Genomic DNA, 17,035 nt, shown 5'->3' on the forward strand with positions numbered 1-17,035 from the left:
AAACTAACGTTCCTTGATGGTAAAGTCAGACGTGCTCAGACTATGATCAAATCAGACTCCTGCAGGTTCTAATATGAGTGGCAGAAGGTGGTCATGATGTGCCCATCCACAGGATCCTGATAGTTCCTAATGTAAAACTAATGCTTTGTAATAGACGTCCATGTGTATGGAGAAGTGAGCACAGTTTTAAATATAGCATAGACACTTGGGAATGTACGATTGTAGTTTGAAGATATGTCAGAAAGGACTGGTGTGAAGATTAGAATAAAAATGTAAAGGCTCCTGTACATCATATGTCCTTAGTAAATGGCTGACACTCATTTTTTTTTTTTTTTTTTTTTTTTTTTTTTTTTTTTTTGGTCTTAATAATAGAAGCCAACAACCAGGAACTTTTTTCCCTAAGGGTGAGCAAGGTCAGATATAGTTGGACAGGTCCTCCTTTGTTCTTTTGAACCAGGCATTTGCCAGCCTGACATGATTGTAATGTCTTTCTCTTTACCTTTGTAGGCTTATCTACTGTGTGCCAACTCTGTGACCCTGAGCTGTGGTGAGATCACTAAAGGGAGCAGGGAGCTGGTGCTAAAAAATATGCCCTGTGAAGATGTCGGGGTGATAAACAAATGAATGGACCTCTCAGTTCTTTAGAAAACACAATGGACAAGAAATACAGATACCAGATCAAAGAAAATCAGCACATCATTAGATTAATTTTACTTTATCGTTTTATCTGTCATCTAATTTGTGTGAACGTTCCAGAACCATCAATTTAATTAAATAAACACGTTTTAAGGTTGTAGGGTGTGTCTAGCTGCTGCTGCTTATATAGAATGTAATCATTTTTACAAAGTACTCTGGTTTCTGCTCCTGTCAAAAATGCCAATGTGAAATGTAATATAGCCTATGAATCTTTTGAAAAGGGTGTGGAGTAATTCAGTGGCTTCACACTTTCCTTATTAAATACCTATTGAGTGATAACAATTTGATATTATCCGTGAGTAAAATGTTGTACAGAAAAGATCTATCCCTTGCTTGTACATAATTCATATTCTGACATGGTAAATGATGATATAGAAATGTTTTATTTTCTCTGATCAAGATTTCATTTTAAATACATAGCAAAATATTTGATTTAAGAAAGAGTTAATAATGTATTTTAGAATATTAAATCTAGAAAAGAAGTACATTCTGGAGTTCAATCCTTTATGAAACATCCTATGAAATGGGATGCCATGATTACATTTATGACCTTGGCAGACATTGTTAATTGACTACCGAAATCTTTTATCCCTGAGTCTTTGTGAGCATGGACTTAACCTGTTACAATATGCTATCTAGAGAGACAGGTCTCACTACTGTAAAATTTATGTGTAATTTGTTAAATAGTATAACTCTGGTACTAAGGATAGCTTAAATAAGTGACCACAGGTCAAATTTGTCTCTTAGGATCAAAACTTGAACCTGGGTCCTGGTTTCCTAGATATCATGGTAATCATCTTAGCCATGTCTCACTGTCATAGCCCACCTCAACTTTATGGTTAAATTATTCTTTCTTTCTTTCTTTCTTTCTTTCTTTCTTTCTTTCTTTCTTTCTTTCTTTCTTTCTTTCTTTCTTTTTTGAATACCATTCTGTGGTATTGATTTTTGTATGAGAGATCTCCTGCTTCCATACCGAATGAAAAACTCTGATGTCCACACTGTGGTTTCAAGGGCTGAAACTACAAATAACCACACTGAGTTCTTCAGCTTGGAGCTGAGGTGACAGTGGAGGAGGCTGGCAGATTTGTTTCCTGCGGACACCGGAAAGTCATCACAGCCAAATTGATTCCCATTTTGCTTAGATCCTGACTGGAATTTTAAATTCTAAGTAGGAGTGAAATAAGCCTGAATTCTGATTGCTGTTGTGGGACTGGATATTTTAAAATAAGGATTTTACTTCCTCAAACTCTTCTGAAGCACACTGATAAACCGTCACCAACTTAGCAGCTTTACTTAAAAGCCCTTTAGGGAGCTAAAACAATTGTCTTCTAGGAAAGAAGAAAATGCTGTCAAAATTGCCAAAATTTTGTTGATTTATTTCATCTGAAATGGCAGGCTTGCTTCACATCCTCATTCCCAGTGAAATCAAATAATTGCAAGATGGAATGGTAGTGAAATCTCATATTCAAATTGCTCAATAATAATACCTGATGTATACAGGGCAAAATCTATTTTTTAACCATTTTTAACCTCATTTGAATCTTCACTCACACATTTGTATAATATACATAAATAGCATAAGGAAATCTAAAGAAAAGAGGCTAGAAATTAAATTCATTTCCAGATATGAGTCATTTCAAAATTTGGACTATGCCAATCTTTTCTTTTTTGTATCTAGGAAGAAAAGGGGACGGTCATAACTTTTCCAGAGTTCAAGACATACAAGAAAGAAGCATGTAATAGAATCCTGCCAACTCTAAACCAATTTCAGGATTCAAGTAAACAAGCCCATAATTATATAAATCATGAATGAATATGCAGATGATGAAACAGACTTTCTTTGTTAGAGAATGGCACCTAATAGAATTAGAAGAAATGAAGTTATTTTGAAAACCTGGATTTAGTAATCATAAGAAAAACAGACTGATACCACTAAGATTTATTAATAGGACAATTCTTGATCCAGATTTTCAGATTCATAACATTTCAAATGATCTCATTATCACTGTATTCTCAATAAAATTAGTGAAAAAATAAAAACCGTGTGTTGGGAAGTGTTAAAAGTCATTTAATTCAAGTGATGAGTGTTGGCACAGGCAGTAATAACAGACTAAGTCATGCTCTTCTGTACAGGGTGTAGTGGAACAAAACCACGGTAGTTCTCATGTGATACTGAGGCTTAAGAAACAACCTTTGAATTGAATCAAAAGGACCTATCAATAAGACACAAACTGAGATTTACCTGAAAAGGGATTTCCTACAACAAATGGTCACACGTAGAACAATCCAGATAACAGTTATATGAAGGTTCTCTTATTGACTAGAAAAATGTGTGATTCTGCATTATTAACTCACACCATGAGGAATACAGAGATCTAGGGGGTGAAACTTGGAAAAAGGATGTGAGTTGAGTAGTAGGGGTATGTGAACATGAGCGTGCTGACTCCTGCCTATGCTGCAGTTATATATGACTGAAACATAGTTCGTGAGAGATTAAGTGATCAATATCAAAATACTGAGAGTAGTAGAGTAGCAGGTTGGTGCTTGCATCTAAATTACTCAAATTTACTTGTATTTTCCTAGACATAATTCTGCTCATTCTATATTATATCAAATTACATGCTCCTTTGACGGTGTTCAGTTTCTCTAGATGCTTCACTTCTGCTTACCTCTAGGCACGTCATATTTCCATGCTAATTTAATATACAAAACTACTTCCTCTTTTTTTGGTGCATGGGTATTTTTTTTCTGTATGTCTGTGCACCACATGTATGTAGGAGTTCAGAAAAGAGCACGAGATCCTGTGGAAATAAGAGCTATGCATACTTGGGAGTTACTGTGTAGGTACTGAAAATCAAATTTGAGCCTTCTGTAAGCGAAACTGATGCTCTTCACCAGTGACCAGTTCTTCTGTCCCCACTATAGTAACTTTCTTCAGCTTGTATTGTTGCAACTCTAGTTAGTGCTTTAGGAAACCTGGGCAGAGAGGGATTGTAGATATCAGCTATGGTCTTAAAATTGATAAATACCACAAAGCAGATTTTGATTGCTGTCTAGTGCTTTTAGCCAATATATTTGATAACAATATTTGAGAAGCAAGGCTCCTGGTTTTATGAGGACAATGAAAGCAATGCAGCTTCTGTTGACTGGATGTGTGTCACACTAAAATTTATGTTGAAAGTGAATTATCTTTAAACTCGTATGTAATTGATTCCTGTGCGTAGGCATTGCATGGTAACTAGGATCCAGTGATCTCAGGAGAGTATAGGCCTCAGGTTTGAAAGTTACCTATAAAAGGTTGGGTGCTGTAGACTGCCTTGGGATTCTGCAAATATTCCTTGAGAGCAAGAAAGCCTCAGCAGATTCAATCCATCAAAGGCAGACCACCTAGCTTTTAGAATAATAAGATGAATAAGCCTTCATTCTTTGTAAATATTCAGTGATAAAAACAGAGAGTGAACTAGGAGAGTAGCTACAGCTTAAGGCATTGAAATCTCACACATAAATAAAATTTATTTCGTATTGGTCATCTAATGTAGGCAGATACTTAGAGATAAACCAATGCAGGCAAATACTTAGAGCTAAACCCTGCTCTCAATGCTAACTGGGACTCTAGATATCTCTTAAAATATTTAAACATACCACACAAGTACATAAAGAATAGAAAAACAGTGCATACAATAATCAGAGTCTAGAAAAATAAGAGTAGATAGAAAGTGGTAATGAGACCATAAGACATTAGAAGATTATAACCCGGAGTAGTGACTTATGATTTGAGGTTTGGTATTCTTTGGTTCTGTGTTAAATAATACAATGCAAAAATGTAACAACTGAGAGAGGAAAATTCTTCTGAACCTGAATCCTTATTTGGAAAATGAGATAATCATGCATATTGAGATGATTTTTCCAAACATTAAATATTAAGTTACTAAGCAACAGTACTGATACACAGTATCTTCTCATCAAGAACAACTGTTGCTTAATTTCTCTCTGTTGTTGAACACAATTCTTTCCCCGTATAAGAGAAAAAGGAAAATAAACATTATAATTTTTTAATATATTTTTTATCATCTCCATCAAGTACTTTTATGTATCTCCCCCGCCCCTCCCCATTACTTCCATTCATGGATTATTTGAGTCTGGTATGACAGCTACCATTTGCAAAGGCCAAAGTGGACAGAAGACAGGCTGTTCTCAAATGAGAAACAACATGCCCAGGAAGTGTCAATCAGAGAGAACACACAGGAAGATGCACAACTCCTTTGTCTGCGTCTCTACCTAGTGTTAATATCCACATTCACGTCAATTATGTGCTTGCTGCGATTAGACTATTGTAGTAAGCCATTCTGGAAGTCTTAGCTGTCCCATAAGAGAGCCTATTCTACACATTCCAAGTTGTATTTATTTCAATCTTATGAACCTAAGGCTTTTGAATTTATTGTGCTTAAAAATTATGAGAATACCATCCACTCCTCCTAGTCCCTTTCCATTTCTGTGTCTCATAGTCAGCCCTGGCTCTGGATATTTAACTATAATTTCTCACTCAGTGACAAAACTCCAGATTTGTTGGAACAATTTTGGCATTGCAAATGAAACATGCTCCTTCCATTACTGTGAACCAGGGTATCTAGAAGCCCTATGAATTTCCTATTTCCATATGTGCCAGATTTTCACATTCTGAAGTGTTTCTTATGGGAACATGAACAAAACAATTATAATTAAACCTAAGCAGTGGTGCTATTTTTAACACTCTGTGGGATTTATTCTAGAGAAGGGGTCCCGACAAAAAAATACATTATCCCCTGGGAGTTTCAAAGGCAGAGGGTCCTTTTCCCCTTCCCCTATAAACTTACCCTTGCATCCTTACTAAACAGAACCACAATTTGATAAGGCATGGAAGCATAAGCTTCAGTTTGCCCCTATCTGCATTTCACTTTAACACGATGCAAATATTTTTTTTCTGGCTGAAAGAAAAGTAGATTTGCATTCATTTTATAAAATCTCTCCTCAAGAATTAAAGCAACAAATTTGCTAAACATTCCTCTGCCACTAGCTTGAGGAGCAATGCAAAACTGTCATCAAATTCAGAGAAAGAATGGGACTTCTTTCTTTTTTCATGCTTACATTTTCTTGGATCCCAGATAGAAAGATCTTGCTAATCATTTACTATCAGTTTTTGAACAAGATTTCTAGTTTTCCTGTAATAGTGAAAAAATCATTTGGAAAATATAGAGTGATATCTTTTTGTACAGTAGCCAGAAATTCATGGCTGGTCTCACTGAGCTACAATCAAGGTAACCAGCTGAGATACGATGGTTATCTGGGAACTTATGAACAAAACAAAAGAAATCAGAAACAAAATCATTTTTCTTTTCTTCTAAGATTTGCCAAAATATTATCCAAATGACTTCAGACAGTTCTGATCTTCTCTCCACATCTGCTTATGTTTAAAAGTCCACCACATCTACTAGATGTTCTAGACCATTCTAGAACATTCCAAAATGCTCTCCCCATGGCACAGTTGGGACACCAAGCTATGGTAATTTCCCATGCTATGGAACATGCCATGTTCACAAACATTGGGTGTTTACAGGTTGCTAGCCTTTAAATTTTTCTTTTGAAGATTTTTATGTAGTTTTTTCATATGTGTGTATGTGTTTCTATGTGTAGGTATGTGTGTGATCGTACCTGTGATCAATCAGGCCAGAAAAAAGGCAATAACTGCCCCAGAGCTCAAGCTAAAGCCACTGTCAGTTGCCCAACATGAATGCTGGGAACTATCATCTTGGATAACTTACAAGTGCAAGAGCAATATGTGTTCTTAATCATTGAACCACCTCTCTAGACCCCAAATGGTCATTTTCCAGTGCACTTACTTATTCCAACATATTTATCAATTCAAAGTCATTGGCTTTTAATTCAGTCATTGAAAATGACTGTTGGCTTTGTGCTTATTTCTATGAGAGAATAATATGAATGAAAGAGGAGAAGAAAAAATGTGTTTTTCTTTAGTGAATTTAGTTTAAATCTATTGAATTTGAGTTCTTATATCACAAAACTTTTATGTAAAACGGGAGAACAGGTGAGGTTGACTGTGGCTGGGAGAAAATGACTCAGGAATTTGTCTTATTTTCACCATTAACCAAATGGACATCTTTGCAGGAAAAACTTACATTCCCTCTGACTCTACTCCCTCGTTTGAAAATGTAGTGAGATGTGTTTTGATTGTAGAAGTATTTTATGATCCATAATAACTTTTTTTTCTCCTTAACAATTCTGCAAGGTAAGTAAGGAAAATAGCATCTAAGTGTGAAACTGCTTAGCAGAAAAAAACTCCTGAAAAGTGGGAAGCCTGTTCTAAGTTAACTGTCTAGGCACAATTTCAAAGCTTTAACACACTAAAAGCACAATAATTATGAAAATTAGTTTAGCCTTTAGTTTATGCATTTTATAATGTATGAGAGATGAATCACCATACTTCTGTATTTTATTCTGACTGAGAATTTAATACAATTGACTCATATTTGTATAGAATATCATAATATAAGTGCTGAAAATGAGAATAAGCCACATACAAGGACACAGAAAAAATGATTCCACAAACTCAGTGTTTACATAATCCAGACACACATAATTGCTGCCCAAGGAAGAATATCCATTGCGTAATTTCATTTCTATTTAACAAAGAGTAAGGGCGCAATGCATGCTGGAAGGAAGCATCCAGAAGAGAGTATTGGGATGCTAAATTGCTTTCTTGTTGGATGCATGTATATGAGGGAATTTGCATATTGTGGATCTGTAATCAGGACACTTGCATTTAGCTAGGTTATATTTCACACTGAAAGAAATAGATTTATGGACTGGTAAGATAACCTGCATTCAAGCCCTGAGAACCATATGATGGAATGAGAGAACTGATTTCTGCAGGTTGTGTTTTTGCTTCCACCTGAATGTCATGGCACTTATATGCAAACAAACAATCAGACAGACAAACAAGTAAATAAATAAATATATAAACTTTAAAGCTTAAAACCTATATTCATCAGGAAAGGGAAAATGTAAATTTACCTTTGACTTTATGAAACTTTAAGATGATATCTCAACAGTTTCAGCAAAATTTTGTCATTTATAATCACTTTTTAACAGTATAAATTTACAATGTATGGCAATTTTAATGATTTTGGAGCATATCAGAATACTGTGGGTATGCAAAAAGCTTTTGAAAAAGTCATTTATTGATATTTGCAAAAAGCACAAAAGATTCAAGTGGGCAATTGTCCTATTCATATTTGTTATTAAAGTTCTTAAATTCATTTGCTCTTTTCATGTCATTTCTTTTCCAAATTTATCTCCTAACTTTAACTGTGGTGTCAGTAAAGGATGTTAATATTTACTTTGGAAATCAATGATATGTTTAGGGCAAGCACTAATCTTCATAAAACATACATATGTCCAAAAATAATCTGTACCATAATGCTCTTAGGATGTTCATCAGGACAACATCACACCACTGAGTACCCATTCACTTAATACTGTATGATACAATAGAAGACTCCTCAGAAGCATCACATTCTACATGGATTTTTTGATAGACACCAGTTCCCTCTTCAGTATTATATGGCACATGAATTTTACCAAGGTTTTTTACTTAAGGCGAATAGAATAATGACTTGTTCATGTACTAGTACAGATATGTGACTCATTATAAATATAATAAACTATTTTCAAGTAGGCAAAATACTGTTATAGTAGGCTTGTCCTTCATATGTAGGGAAGTAAAAAAATGAAGAAGAAGAAGAAGAAGAAGAAGAGGAGGAGGAGGAGGAGGAGGAGGAGGAGGAGGAGGAGGAGGAGGAGGAGGAGGAGAAGAGAAAGAGGAAGAGGAGGAGTAAGTAGAGAAAGAGGAAGGAGGTTGGAAAGAGGGGGGAGAGGAAGAAGAAGAGGACAAAGAGGAAAAAGAAGAGGAGAAAGGAGGAGGGAGAGAAGGAAGAGAAAGTTTACATGATCTGAGGCTAAGTAGACTCTGAGTCTCAAATTAGATTATTACAATAAGGCCTAAGTAATATTGTTGGGAGACCCAACAAGTGAGTATGCATACTGTCTCTCATAGTCTGAACTTTTCAAGATATTAAAACAAGCAAGGTCATCTAAAGCTAACAGCTATATAGCTAAGGAAACAATAATTCAAGAAGAAATTCCTAGATTTAGAAACTTTATTGTCTCTATGTCAGACATTAAATTAATATTTGTTGAGGCCCAAGCTCGAGTCCCTGTTCGGGTGCCAAAATAATGTTGGGGACCGCACTAGTCCCACGATGGGGTGGCCAAAAATGTCTCAGCCTGAGCAAAATGTTGATGCCCGGGCCGACCCACATTTGGGTGGCCACTGTATCCTGGCCCAAGCTGCTGCTCCGGTCTGCAGGTTGGGTTTCAGCAAGAGCGAGGGTGAGGGCAGATTCTACCTAATGTCTGATGTGTATGAATCTCTCTCTGATCTCAGTCTGATGTCTGGTTCTGTCTTCTATAGTCTGATTCTAAGCCACGCCTCTAAGTTATACCTTTAATCATGCCCTTAGGTTTTGTCTCTAACTCTGGTCTCAATACTTCTAAGTCACACACGTTTAATCTCACACACCTTTAATCTCACCCACCTTTAATCTCAAGGTATCTAAACCAAGATTATCGGAGGGTTCTCAGCTGTTGTAGGCTATTGTAATTCAAGTCTCATGTCAGGGTATATGGCTCAAGATGGTTGCAAAGCTGATAGCCACTTTCTGCTAAAAGTCGGCCCCCAACAGTTCCCCCTTTTTAAATTTTTTTTTTTCCAAAAGGGAAGGCTGGGAAAACTTAAGGGAACCGTGCCTGTCCTAGGTTGGAGCAAAGGACCCCAACCACCCTTTCCCATCCTTGGATACTCAACAGCCATTGGTTGAGCTCCTGTCTTAGGATAGTGAGGCTTCCCTTCTTTTAGGGGCAAGGGTCTTGGTATGCTCTCTTATCCGTCACTGACTATCCGGCTTAGCGCATAAGTTAGGGGATACACCTCATTAGTCTTGATGACAGAGGTTTTGCAATCCCTTACTTCCAGCCTGTAATAATGGACCTATGTGGGTTTCATTTGAATAGCATCTCATACAAAAGCCATCAGTTTGTTGAACCGCATGGACCCAAAAGACAGGAGACTTAACAACGCCTGAATAGTTAGTATGACAGCAACACTCTTTTTAAAGGGCAACATATACCCCTCTATCAGAGGAGTAAAAAGTGTAAGCCTCTTCTATTCTGTTTATAAATGTCTTATATCAGAATCTAAATCTATATAAATACAAAACTGATCATAGCTTTGATCTAAAGAAAACTAAGGAAATCCCTGTTCCTGCTCTAGTCAATCTAAAACCCAAAAAACAACTATAGTAACTGTGGTAGTGGGTTTCTCCTGGGTCTAAACAATCTAAATTCCCACTAAATCTAAAACAATCTAGTTCCCCACTAAATCATAAGTCAGGGAATCAAGAGTCCAATAGAGTCACCCTGGAGATATGGGTGGTGATGTCTTCTTCAGCACTGATAACTTCCCAAGTCAGGTTTACTCTTTGATCTGTTCCAGTTTGAAGGCAATTGTGAAGCATCTTTATGCTTCCTGTGAAGAAAAAAATACATTTCTCAGGGGGGTTTCTCCTCCCTGGATTTGTTATTGTTGTCTATTTGTTTAATCAGTCTCTCTGGCAGCCAACGTGCAGCATCTGCAGTTTGGGAATATATGCAAACAGAACCTCTTCCCCAGATAAGCATTGGATCTGGCCCATTCCAGGTTCCAGTTAATGGGTCTTTCCAGAGGACTGTTGCAAAATTCTTTTTGGTATCAGGATGCTAGAATCTATCTGCAGCAGATTTTCCTTCAGAATCCAAATTTAAAAAATTTAAAATGAAGAGTGCATGATGAAGGATATTTCTGGGGGACCCCTTGATAGGGTACCATTCCCCCTTTTTAATATTTTTTCGAATTGACATTTAGTGGTTTGATGTGCCCTTTCTACTATACCTTGGCCCTGTGGATTATATGGAATACCCGTTTTATGTAGTATTCCCAATCTTTCACAAAATTGGTGGAAACTGGAGCTTGTATAACCTGGGCCATTGTCAGTTTTTATCTGTTTAGGCACACCCAATACAGCAATTATAGCAAGCATGTGATCGCTCATCATGCTTGCTTGCTTCTCCAGTTTGTAATGTTGCGTAAATGAAACCACTGTATGTGTCTACGCATACATGTATATATTTTTGCTTGCCAAAGTAATTATAATGAGTAACATCGATTTGCCAGATACTGTTTGGTATCAGTCCCTTTGGATTTACACCCAAATGAGGAATTGGTAAAAGTTTAACACATGATTGACATTGTTTGACAATTTGTCTAGCTTGTTCTCTGGTAATTTTAAACATACCTTTTAAAGTTTTAGAATTAAGGTGATGTAACTCATGAGCCTTTATGGCCTGATTCAGATTAGATTTCTGATTTGATAAAGTCACTGCAACTATACGAGTAGCTAGTTCTGCCTTGGTATTTCCTTCAGAGAGAGGACCTGGTAGCCCTGGCTAACCTGGAACTCACTCTGTAGAGCAGGCTAGCCTTGAACTCAGAAATCCACCAGCCTCTGCCTCCCAAGTGCTGGGATTAAAGGCGTGCGCCACCACCGCCTGGCCTGATCCAAGTTAGATAATCTCTTCTTCACTTTTTCCTAATCCTTTCCCTGGGGGAAAATCCAGAGTTTATCATTTGAGCCTTGATTACTTCATTAGGGCTGCACATAATCAATCCCAACTGGGATAACAGATCTCTGCCCCAGAGATTAATGGGAAGGCCTGAGATGACATAGGGTTGTATATTTCCTGTATTTCCTTCTTTATCTTTGCACGTTAGCACCTTAGAGCTGTGTAGTGGATTTTGACTTTGGCCAATACCCCTTAAATTGGTTAAGGTTGGGGTCAGAGGCCAGGTAGCAGGCCAATCACTTTGTTTTAGGATAGTCACATCAGTTCCTGTGTCAACCAAGCCTTGAAATGCCTTTCCATCTAGCCAAATTGTCATCATAGGTTTTTGTTTAACTATAGACTGTACCCAGTATGCATCAGAGGAACCAAAACCTTGATCCCCTCTTTTAGGATTCTTATATTTGTGATTAGTAGGGTACAATGGAAGTAACAATAGTTGAGCTCTCCTCTTTCCTGTAGGAATGATGACTATGTTTTGAATTGCCTGTGCCATTACTTTAATCTCACCCTGATAATCATTATCTATAACTCCAGGAAAAATTTGTAGTCCCTGCATAGTAGTACTGCTTCTTCCCACTATCAGGCCAAACACATTTGGATAGAGCGGTCCAAACACTCCAGTGGGTAAGGCCTGAGGTCCCATTTCTGGGGTTAATACTGTGTGGGTGGCAGAACTGAGGTCTAGTTCTGCGCTTTCTGGTGTTGCTCGACTAAGTTCAGAAAGGGATTGGTGTTGGCTGGTAGGACACTGACTGCTCCATAAGCCTGTTTTGGCTTGTGTCGGTTCAGGGCCTGGAGCTGGCCCCTGTTCCCGTTTCCCTGATTATGGGAAAGGGTATTACCTTGTGCATCTTGTTTAGACCTACAATCACTAGCCCAATGCCTTCCACGTTTGCAAATTGGGCAGAGCCCAGGCTGTTTTCTGGGCTGTCTCTGGCTTAACTCATTTTCTACTTTGCAATCTCTTGCAAAGTGTCCAGGCTTACCACATTTAAAACATGCCTTTCTGTCTTTACTTGCCAAAAAATCTCTTACTGATTTTCCTTGCATAGCAGCCGCCATAGCTAAGCCCTGTTGGTAAGAGGGACCTATGTCAGAACAAAGTCTGATATACCCTGTAAGGTCTGTCTTTTTCCTATAAGGTCTAATGGCCACTTGGCAGGCAGGATTAGCATTTTCATATGCAAGTTGTTTCACATAGTCTACACCTGCCTCTGCATTACCAAAAATCCTTCCTGCTCTTGTCATTAATCGATGAACAAAGTCAGAAAATCGCTCATCAGGCTCTTTCCTGACTGTTGTTAAAGATGCACCAGGGTCTCCCTTTACCAGAAGTTTACGCCAAGCCTTCATGGCTGCATTTTGAATTTTAGCAAATAAACCTGAGTCATATTGCATCTGGTTATCACTAGAAGCAAATTGCCCTTCTCCTACTAAGGCATCAAAGGACCAACCATTACCTGCCTGAATATTTCTCCTAGCTGTTTCTTTGCAATTCTCATGATACTCTGATTTCCAAATTAAATAGTCTCCACCAGTAAGAACTGCTCTCGCTAACGTATTCCAAACACTAGGAGTTAGCCACTCCTCTGTGGCAGAGTCTAAAATTGCAAGAGTAAAAGGAGCAGTGGCACCGTATTGAGATACTGCATTTTTAAATTCCTTAATAATTTGAAAATTAAAACCTGTGTGATGTCTCCAAGCAACTCCTTGATTGTCTTTAGTCTCGAATACAGGGAAAGCCTCAGCCTTTCCCTCCTCTGGCTGATCTGTGGCTAATCTTAAGCTAGGTGATAGGGACTGCCTTTGGATTCCTGGTTGAGGAATGCAAGGAGCCAGGGGATTTTCACAGTTTACCTCTTGAGACATCTTTCCTGTCTTTAATTTTTGTAGCTGATTAATTAAGTCCTGATACTCTTTTTGTAACTCTATTTTCTGTTTAAGAACAGATATTTTTTCCTGTAACTCCCTTATGGGATCTATAACCACCATCTCCATTGGGGGAGCACTTGGAGGTGGAGGTGCATAGGGAGGGGTCATTTCAGCGTCATAAAATTTGACTTCCTCTTTCTCTTGGTCAGCACAATCTGGCTCTGACAAATTGTCATCAACCTTTGGTTGTATTTTGGATTCTAACTTACGCTTCCTTTTATTTTGAACAAAAAATACAGCATTCAAGAACAAAAGCAGAAAATTAACACATGTGAGCAGCAAATAACAAAACCAAAACAGAGAGTTGAATTCACGCTGACTAATATCTTGTCCCATTTCCTTACCTTTCTCAACGAGGCAGATTTCTGGGACAATCAACAGATCCTTCTTCCAGTAAAGTCTGTCACTGGGTCTCTCGTTCTTGCTGCCCCACGTTCGGGCACCAAAATAAATGTTGGGGTCCACACTAGCCCCATGTTAGGCGCCAAAATAATGTTGAGGCCCAAGCTCGAGTCCCTGTTCAGGTGCCAAAATAATGTTGGGGACCGCACTAGTCCCACATTGGGGTGGTCAAAAAATGTCTCAGCCTGAGCAAAATGTTGAGGCCTGGGCCGACTCACGTTTGGGAGGCCACTGTATCCCTGCCCAAGCTGCTGCTCTGGTCTGCAAGTCGGGTTTCAGCAAGAGCGAGGGTGAGGGCAGATTCTACCTAATGTCTGATGTGTGTGAATCTCTCTCTCTCTGGTCTGATGTCTGGTTCTGTCTTCTATAGTCTGATTCTAAACCATGCCTCTAAGTTACACCTTTAATCATGCCCTTAGGTCTTGTCTCTAACTCTGATCTCTAGTCTTCTAGGTCACACACCTTTAATCTCACGCACCTTTAATCTCAAGGTATCTAAACCAAGATTATCGGAGTGTGCTCAGCTGTTGTAGGCTATTGTAATTCAAGTCTCATGTCAGGGTATATGGCTCAAGATGGCTGCAAAGCTGATAGCCACTTTCTGCTCGGCCCCCAACAATATTTAAAGTATATAATGAACTAAGAAACAAACAAACAAATAACAACAACAACCACAACAACAACACCACCAAAAACAAAATCCAGATAGAAATTGATTTAGTGGTCTGAAAAGAATTAAATGACAATCTCTAAAAAATATATAATCTCAAAAGTTTTCATCATCTTCAGAAATTTTGTAATTGCAGTTAAAACATCTTTGAAATTTCATCTCATCATAACCAAAATGGCAATAAATAAATAAATAAATAAATATTCTGATGAAAATATAAACATCAATCACTGTAAATAGAAATGCAAACTTTGAGGCTACTGTGGAAACCAGGAAAGAGAATCCTCAAAAAGCTAAAAATAAAATAAATGTACCATATTTCCCAGCTATACTATTCTATGGCATATGCTCAAAGAACTTGACATAGATACTTGCTCAGTCATGTATATGGTTGGTGTATTCACAGTAGCTAGGAAATGAAATCAAACAAATGCCTTTGAACTTATGAAAGAATAAAAAATGTTGTAATACAAATAATGAAATAATATTCAGCTGTAAAGAAAAAAATAGTAGTCATGAAAAATGAAGATAAATGGGTAGACCTAGAAAATATAATGACTGAGGTGAGCCAGACCCAGTGAAATGTCATACCTTCTTTTTCATCTTTGGTTTGTTGCACCAAATCTTCTGATTTGCATGTAAGTCTCAGCCCTCATCAAGGAAGTGTCTCTGTACATCAGAAGGGGTTCAATATAAAAAACTACAACAAGTTCAAATACAACTAACTGACTGCAAGATGCTCAGACCCAGTTCATACATCTATAACACATCTCTTGCAACCAGGATTTAGAGGCCAGAAGTATTCCAAAACCTAAAGGTCCAATAAGTGTCCCGTAAGACTATGTCTTCCAGTCATGGAAATCATGACATGTCAACAATGGGACTACCTAAATGACATGTGAAAACATACAATATTAAAATCTAAAAATATGAATGGAGAAATTTTGTGGGACTTTATGCAAAGACGAAGAGCTAGAAGCAAGTAAAAGCTGCTGCTGCATAGACAATAGTCTTCCCCAAGGATGATCATTTTGGTTTGTTATCCAGTAATAAGTGGTCAGTCCTAGAAACACAGGGAACACTAAATGGGTAAGACAAGTATATATATATATATATATATATACTATATATACTATATATACTATATATTATATAGTATTAATATATATATTATATATATTATATATACTATATATGTATATATATACATATATATTCATTTATATTTACTCATTTATATGTATATGTAACAACAATGGATTTAAACAGAGGCCTTGAATTTGGAAGTGGTATGAACGTTGGAAGAATGTGAACACAGGAGGGATAAGATGGAGGAGAAGAGTGAGGTAAACAATGTCATTATGTTCTAATATTTTTAATTCTACAATTTCAAAAAAACACATGTTGAGAGGTCTTTCCAACAATTTTGCTTGTACCTATAAGAATTTAGTATATAATAGATCTTCAAATTATGTTATCAGTTAAGTAATAAAAACTAGACACATAGAGGTAATGTGGTTAGAGGGCAAATTCCTCATCTGAAAACTCTATTGTTGTTTTCTACGGTAACTCTGCACTGGTGACAGCTTCATCTAAGTCAGTGGAGATGGTGAAATATTTTGAACATAAAACTTATAACTGACAGAGAAATTCTGTAGGGAATTTAGCTGTTTCAAGTAATCAACACAGATAATCTGAACCCTATCTGACAAGTAGCTGGTATATAAATGCTTGTTTCCCTTGAGGTCTACCTATGAGTACATACATTTCTAGATATTGAACATGGTTATCATGATCAAACAAGGATGAATTACTATTTGGTCCACACAAAGACTGTAGTTATTAATAAATATGAGCCAGAATACTACTTCTGTATAAAATATCAGTGTAACTAAAATGTCACATGATCCAGAGGTGCTCCCTAAGGGCATTTATTAGAGAACCCACATGAACTCACTCCATAAAGCATTTGTTGCAATTCAGTATGTAATAAAGATAATATTAATTCTTTAACAAAAGGATCATTTGAACTCATGATTAGTGTTCTCCTTAGAGGAACTTGCCAAAGTCATATGTAATGAAAGACCTACAGTGAGTCAGATATTTTAATAGATATGAGATTCAAATATAACCATATCATCCCCCTTCTATTGGGAACATTCCATTCACTTACCATCTGTCTGACAATCACATGTGGAAGGCAAATTTCCATCAAACCCTGCTGAGTGACTCTAGCTTCTCAACAAAAACCTCTCCATTTGGCCTTGAAAACTTGCCGTCACTATTCTCAGCTTAAACTTGAACTCTACCTTCTGGTGGACTGGCAACACATTTAGCAAACGCAGTAGAATACAAGGACAATACTTGTGTCTTTGCAAAAGCACCAGTGCACCAGTGGCTTACCAGAAATGCTTTTCTCCCCTTAAAACAGGCAGTTCTTGGTAGGTTTGGGTGCTGAACACTAACGTCATAATTTTCTCTGTTATGGGAAGTTAGACAGTTTATTTGAGACAGAACATACAAGTGGATGAACTAGGCTAACAAAAATCCTTGTTCAAGCAT

This window comes from Arvicanthis niloticus, chromosome 18, assembly GCF_011762505.2.
Source record: "Arvicanthis niloticus isolate mArvNil1 chromosome 18, mArvNil1.pat.X, whole genome shotgun sequence".
NCBI classification, from domain to species: Eukaryota; Metazoa; Chordata; class Mammalia; order Rodentia; family Muridae; genus Arvicanthis; species Arvicanthis niloticus.